Source organism: Propithecus coquereli, unplaced genomic scaffold, assembly GCF_000956105.1.
Source record: "Propithecus coquereli isolate 6110/MARCELLA unplaced genomic scaffold, Pcoq_1.0 Scaffold87, whole genome shotgun sequence".
NCBI lineage: Eukaryota > Metazoa > Chordata > Mammalia > Primates > Indriidae > Propithecus > Propithecus coquereli.
This window is the reverse complement of record NW_012154951.1, coordinates 4,466,912-4,474,616: the sequence shown is the minus strand read 5'-3', so window position 1 is coordinate 4,474,616 and position 7,705 is coordinate 4,466,912.

Sequence of the window (7,705 nt, the reverse complement as noted above, 5' to 3'; positions counted from 1 at the left end):
TCTCTATCAGGGAGGGAGGGGGAAGGAATGCTGGCTGCAGCTGTCTGTGAGATTTACAAAGTCTGGGGACTCTCCAGACTCCTGCAGCTATTGTTTTACAAGCCTAAGTTTTGCATTAACCACATTCTGTCCTATACATACTTTTCGGGTTCCCACCTGGAACAAACCTAACAAACATGTAAATCAGAACCCATTTGATGCTCCTTTATATTAGGACACATTTAAATGTGTCAACATATTCACCAGTTCCACAGCTATAACCCGGCCTGAGAGAATGTGACAGTATCATCCAGGGATTCTTGAACTTAAAATCTATGGTAGAAAGCAATCCATCTACCTTTCACTCCTTTTACATGTTCAAAGGAGAAAGAGGTGGCAGGACCTTCAATTTTCAACAACTCTCATCTTCTTGACCTCTATCTGGATCTAGTCCCTGAGAAGTAGGTGACAAAGGGAGATTAATTCATTCAGCAAAAAAATATTCAAGTAGCTGAATATTCAGTGTGCCCTTGGCACTGTACCCTTGACTTGATACCTACCCCACTCCCTCTCAGAGAGGGGCTTTCGCAACCTTTACCTTCACTGCAAAAACCAGCGTGTCCCCCAAATTCTTCCAGAGTCAACATTTCTAAGGTCAAAATGGACTTGGCTTTGTTGTTCATGAAGTGCATTTTCAGGTGTTATTTAATGTTTGGGGGTGGTTGGTGGGTCCAGTTTTGTGAACTAAAATGAAATCCTGAACCCCCCAGCTGATTGAATGGACCCTCTCTTGGCCAAGGGGACCCCAGAAATACCCTAAAGCTGGCCATGAGAAGGGAGATCAGACACATGTGGTTATATCCCCCTCCCTTCTTGGAGATATCCTTTGTAACTCATTAACAGGCCTTAGGCTATGCAAGACAAAGCTTGAACCACACCTGCAGGTCCTCAGTTTACTTAACACCCCGTCTCTTGAGTCTGGATATGTGTCTGGTATATATCTAGTGGCTTGTCTCTGATCAGCAGACTTCCTTATCTTAACTTAAAACATTCCAAGCCTTTAGACAAAGCTTAATTTCTTTAACCAATTACAAATCAAAGAATCTTTAAACCCACCTATAACTTGTAATCCGCAGCGTCGAGATGTCCTGCTTTTAGCGCCAATCCAATGTAAACCTTCCACATATTGATTTATGACTTCACGTGTAATTCCTGTCTCCCTGAAATGTCTAAAACCAAACTGTAACCCAACCACAGTCAGTCCACTTGCTCAAGGCTTCTTGGGCGTGGCTCCAGGCCGTGGTCTTCATACTTGGTTGAGAATAAACCTCCTTAAATTTTACGGAGTTTGGGTTCTTTTCCATTGACAGTATCTATCCACTAAACATTCTATGGAAATTGTCCGTTTTCCTGGAACTTATCCTGAATGTGAGCCCCCAAACAATAGGTGAAAATGACTGTTCATAGAAGTAGAAAGACAGTGCCACAAAGGATAGAGAGCCTATAACCACCTACACCTGAAGTCTTCACAGAAGGGTATGAGTTTCCTAAAAGGCCATACGGCACAGGAAAGAACATAGGTGTGAAGTTCCAGGTGTGGACAGGAAACAGCAAGTTTTATGTTGCTATAGTACTTCATGTTCATGTGTGTTGGTGGATGTGGAGGGGCAGAGATTGTTACTGGAAGTGATCCAAACTAGCCACAGGACAAGAGCTTTTAACACACAGTGTTTCCAGCCTTTTCTTTTTCCCACTACCCCATGAAGGAGATTTTAGCTTTACCCACTGTTTCTTTGCCTTCCCCATCCTGAGGAAAATACTGCTTTGTCAAACTGACTCATTGGTGCTTTTGTGGCACAGAATAAACAGGAAAGGGGACAAGACCCAGAGGTCAGGCATCAGTGCTTTATAAGCAGGCAATGGCAGAAGATTTTTCATATGTGTATACAGATATATAGAGAGAGAAAGAGAAAGAAAGAGAGAGGAAGAGAGAGAGAGAGAGAGATGAGAAAGAGAGAGGAGGTGGGGTGAGTGAAATGGAAGAGAAAATAGACTTTAATTACTTCCATGCTCTATATAGCTTCTTCCTAGTGTTTGCAAAAAAAAAAGAAAAAAAAAATGCAAGAACTCCCTTTTTTGCAATAACTGTTTGGTTACTAGGCTGTTCCTTTGATCACCACACTCCTCTTGCGCTAGCTCCTATGGCATCTTTTTACATTACAAGAGGACAGGGTTGGATTTTGAAAGGTCAAGCAGCTGCCAACAGAGATTGGGAGGGAGGGGGGAGCGTGACAGCATCACACTGATTCATTGGTTATTTAGGACCTTAATTCTTGTGACAAAGTTGATGATGGGTTAGAAAGAAAAGCATTAGAGGTGTAAAGATGGCAGGAAGCCTAGTTAAGGGGATGGTGGAACAGATTCCAGAAACATTTCTGAAGTAGACTAACAACTGATTACTGGCTAGATTGGGGTATGAAAAGCAAGGGAACAGTCAAGACTGAGCCTGGGATATTTGGGTGCACAGACTCCAGGAATAGGGAACTGGTGGCTGCTGGATTGAGGGGGAGCAGCAGTAGAGGTAGGTGGAGATGTACAAGAAGGAAAGTAGAGCAAAGAAGTTCAGTGAGGAATTGAACTATGTTAAGATGGAATATGGCATGAAATCTATCTGTCATGGCCAACAGGCATCTGGAAAAGGTCAGGGCTTGAGCAAAGATCTGGGATCCCAGTGTACAGGGATGGAAGATGGAGTTGTATGGGATGTGCCTAATCTAAGCCATGTGAAAGGCTATTATTTTGAAAGGTCTATTTTGAAGTCATAAAATAGGCAAAACATACAAAATAAGCAAATTGTAAATTTGCTGGAAAGAAGTAAATGTAGATGGTTGGTGTTAGAACCTCTCTGCTCTACCACAGTTGCATTCATTGGGCACAAAAAACCTGTCTCAAAGTGGCACAAGTAATAATTAGAATGTATTTTAAGTGTCCAGCAGTAGGCTAGATTCAGGGCAGACTAGAGCCAGCAATTTGGTGTCACCAGGGACCCAGCATCATCATAAGGCTGGCTCCCTCTGTTGTCATTGGAAGACTGCAAACAGCAACTGGAGCTACATGCCTTGTCATTCAGAGAATGAAACCCTTTTCACCAACCAGCAGACAAAAGTCCTGAGGCTCACTGTGATTAGACCCACCCCCATCACAAGCCTAGCCGCAAATCAATTGCTGGTAAGGGTGATAGACTTATGCTGATTAGTCTAACCTGATGACATGCACCCCCTCTCAAGAGCTAGAGAGGGTGTCAGTCATCCTTCCCCCAAATCCCATGGTAGGCTCTCGATGGGGAGGCTTGGGGTGATGTTGCCCAAACAATCAACAATATTCAACCTAACAATCAATCACAACTACTTAAAGGGGTAGTTTGAAGTATGAAGCCCATTTTACAAGATGGGAGATGGCCCATCTTGGCAGAACGAGTCTAAAGTGTATAGATTTATGGTGTTTTTGTTTGTCTGTCTCCCATAACCACTTCAGTTGCTGTTCTGGGAAAGAAATCCAGAGACTAACTCATGTGACTTCAATTTGAAGAAAGAAGCTCTAATAAGAGCTACAGAACCAGTATCCATATGTGTAAGTAATATACATTAATATATAACTATTACATGTTAAACATAGTAATAGCACTTGCATTATAATACAAGTGTTTGTAGTAATTATAAATTAATTATTAATATGAAATAAATAAGCATTTATCCTAATTAGGAAAGATTTGGTTATAAGCATGGTCATCATAGAGTTGTTTACAATCATAAAAAAATGCAAACAACCTGGATGTCCAACCATAGCAGAATAATTTTCTTAAAATATATCCATCCTGAAGAACACTATTGTAGACATAAATTGATATTCACAATGTATTTATGAAAAAGTGTGGGTCTGTTTTACAATATATTTATGAAAAAGTGTAGGACACAACACAGAATGTATTTATAATTCCATTTTTGTGGGAGAAATTTTAGCATGTCTGTCTGATATCTATTTATGCAAGAACCAGTCTCTGAAAGAATAGACAGGGAAATTGTAATAGCAGTTATCTCTGGGTGGTAGGATTAGAAGTGCTTTGAATTTCTCTTATTTACCTGGCTCATGTATTAACTGTAAAGTTAATAGAGCGCAACCTTTGTTTCCTTTTGTCTTCTTTAAGCATGCAGATGTTTGGGTTGACTTCATCTAGCGTTCCCGCACTCCTTGCCGCCACATTTGCAGATGAAGAAACCAGCCCATCCATTCAGGCTTAGTTTCTTCGAGATCACTGTTACACCCTTCTAGTCTACAGTGGTATCAAGCAGCTAACCAGCTTGGGAATCTTGTAACTGTCCAGCTAATGGGGTAAAACCTACCCCTCAGAGGTCTGAGATCTTCTTGCTCGCTTTTAGTGCTATTTTCCTCAATCTTGCTGAGTTAACATTTATACTAAATTGCCTGAAATCAAATAGTAGAGATCTTATCTTCACTTTATTGCAATGACCTTCTTAGCTGACCCTTTAGTAATTTAACCCATATCCTAACAGTCCAATTAAAATCACATCAAATAAGTAAAATTGGATTTTCCTTTGTATTTTGTGGAAGCCATTCTTACCTAGGCAGCTCTAAGTGTTTTAGCTTCTTACATAGCACAGTTAGGGTTTTGAGGCATAAAGCAGTATATTAAATGGCATTTCCATTCACTCAGTTGGTATTCATGGGCACCTACTCCCTAGAGGGTGAAGAAATGTGTTAGCCTGGCCACCCACTTCCCATTAACTGAGGTCATACTTGATGCAGCTGGTAATCTCTGATATCACCGTGTGTAAGGCACAGTTTAGGAGCCCCAGTGAGCAAACAATGATGCCCACAGGCAGCTGCCATCAACAAGGTTCTAATCTGTACAGGGCCAAGCAAGTACATAAAGTCATTCTAATTCAGGGCATGATTTAAGTATCTTAAAAGAAGTATAAAATGGAAAAACCATATACATACATTTTTATTTCACTGGCAAGAGATGCACTACCATGTACTTTGAGGTTGCTGTGAGCTAGGCTGACGCCAGGACACTCTAGCCCAGGTGACAGAGCGAGACTCCGTCTCAAAAAAAAAAAAAAAAAAAAAGCTGAATTATTCTAAATTGAAAGACTTGCCGATAAGACTACCAATCTTCGTCACATAGTAGTCAATCCCACCCCATCCCCACATTTAAAACCTCAGTGTTAGGATAATCCTCATATTGAGTCTAAATCTCTCCCAATACTGTTTAAATCTGTTTTCCTTTTTCCAGTCTGTAGAAGAAACAGAAAAGAGCAAGTTCTCTCCATATCTCAGGCATGCCTGTCATCTCAAAGTCTCTAGAAAATTCCATTCTTTCATCACATTGAGCACCTATTAATACAAGGCACAAGAGATGTAAGAGTGGATAAAATGGGTTCTGACATTAAGAAACTGAAATCTTTGGGGGAAATAAAATCTGTAAAAATAATCATGGAATAATACATGAAAGTGCCTCAAATGTGGTATAGAACGATAAGGGGTTCAAAGAAGAAGGTATTGGTTAGTATCAGACTCATGGAAGATTTCCCAAAAGAAAATGGGACTTGAGCCAGGGCCTGAAGGCTCCATAAGATTTTAGTAGATGGTGATAAAGAGGGACATATTCCAAGTAGGATGGCATAGGATGAAAAGAATGGGGCATACTGGGGATATAAATTAGTCTAAGTATCGGACTAATGTCCGATACACTAAATAAAAATACTAAAGATAATACTAAAGAAGAAAACCTCAAATCTGGTCATTGAGGGCCTACAAAAAGACTTTATTTTTCATTAAATTTTGTAATATAAGAAGCAGAATGAAATTTAGCTGCAGTTTTTTTATAAAAAATGTCCTTTATAAAACTTAGAAAGTTTTATCTGTCAAATTTCAGAAATTTTCTTCTATTGATGTTTTGAGTAGGAATCTTAATGTTCAGATATGCAGATATCTAATAAGAACAATTCATTCCCATCTCCCTTCACATTCTACCTGAGACATGTGTTTATATCCTACTCATTAGTTTATTCTCTGAAAAAAAGAAGAGATTAAGTCATTAAAATTAGTACTAAGTGAATATAAGTACAAAATCACCAAATTTCCTATTTTTAACTTTCTAAGTAGTGAAGTTTTAAAGTGCATTATTCCTGATTATAAGTAAGATTTACTTTTTTGCATTTCAATATTTCTGAAATCAGGTAATCTAAAAATTACTATATACAATTAATGAAGTATTATTCACTTTTCCCCCTGAAAAGTTATGATAAAACAAATGGTGTATTTTATAATTGATGGTATCATAAAATTAAGGAAATAAGGTAGTAACAGTTGACTATCAGAACCCAATGCTTCAGTAGTCATGGTCCCCCAGGTATCTGAGTGTCAGAGATTTCAATAGATTTTACCATAGTATGGTGAACACCGTAAAAGTCAGGCAATCTTCCTATCCATGCTTGAATCAGACAGGAAAACTGTCACAATGATTTTACAAAGTTCAAATCTTACCAGTTACCTCCAAATCTGCCCCTCCTATCACAGCAAGCTGTGTAACAAAGGGAACAAGAGCTTTCTGATGTTTATGAAGTCCAGGAACTTAATTCATCCTGTGATATCATCTGCTGTACACCATTACCACTCTGATCTGGGCCATACCTGAATATTCCACATCATGCATCGAACAGTCCTAACTAACCTGGAATTTAAATACCGGATGGGGTGGAGTTCCTCTATCTTTACTCACAGGTCTCTAGCTAACCACAAGCAGAGATGCCTCCAAATCCGCTTTATAGCAGTTGTTTGGGAACAAGAGAAAAGTTATTATGCAAATGTACATCATCCAAAATGATTCAGTCTTAAGAAGATAATGTGAGATATCTAGCAGAGAAATGGGGAGATGAACTGTTCTGGGAGTTCAAACTACTCCCTTCAGTGCTATGCTATTTGACCATCAGATGATTACCATTAGGCCTAACAGCAAGCTTCATTTGTTAACATAACTCTCCCATGACAGAGGGTAACTAAGAGCCAGGCACATGAGCCTCATTTAATTTAATCATGAAAACAAACCCGAGGCAAAATTATTATTCTCCCCATTGTAATAATGAAGAAACTGGGGCTTTTAGCGAATGAGTGACCTGGCCAAGGCCATACAGCCAGGAAGTGTGAGTCAGGATGGGAATGAGAGGTTTAATCACCAGACTATCCTGCCTTCTGTTACTAACTACGTTTACAAAGAGAGAAACTTACTGCACAGGTTAAAAGACATTGAAATGACAGAGCACATCGAAATTCTAAATGTTTCATTCATTCAACAAACGCTGAAGTGACTCTATACCATCAAAGGACAACTACAAAACAGTACTTGGAAAATAAATATTTAATAATAATGTAACTATAATTATAATGTTTATATCTTTACAGTGCCTTTGTAAAAATTCTTTCCATCATCTTTAGATTCAGTCAAAAAATAATTATACATCGTACTTTTCAACTGGGGTTTAAATCACTGTTAAATATTTAACATAAAATATCTTCATATCTATGTTAACATACTTTTATGTTTAATGTAAACAAAATTTCTCAGGTTTTCACATTCATTTTCTTCTGCAAAAGAATGCTGTATGCCCATTTTTCAGATAAACGAGGCTAAAATAATATGATTGGG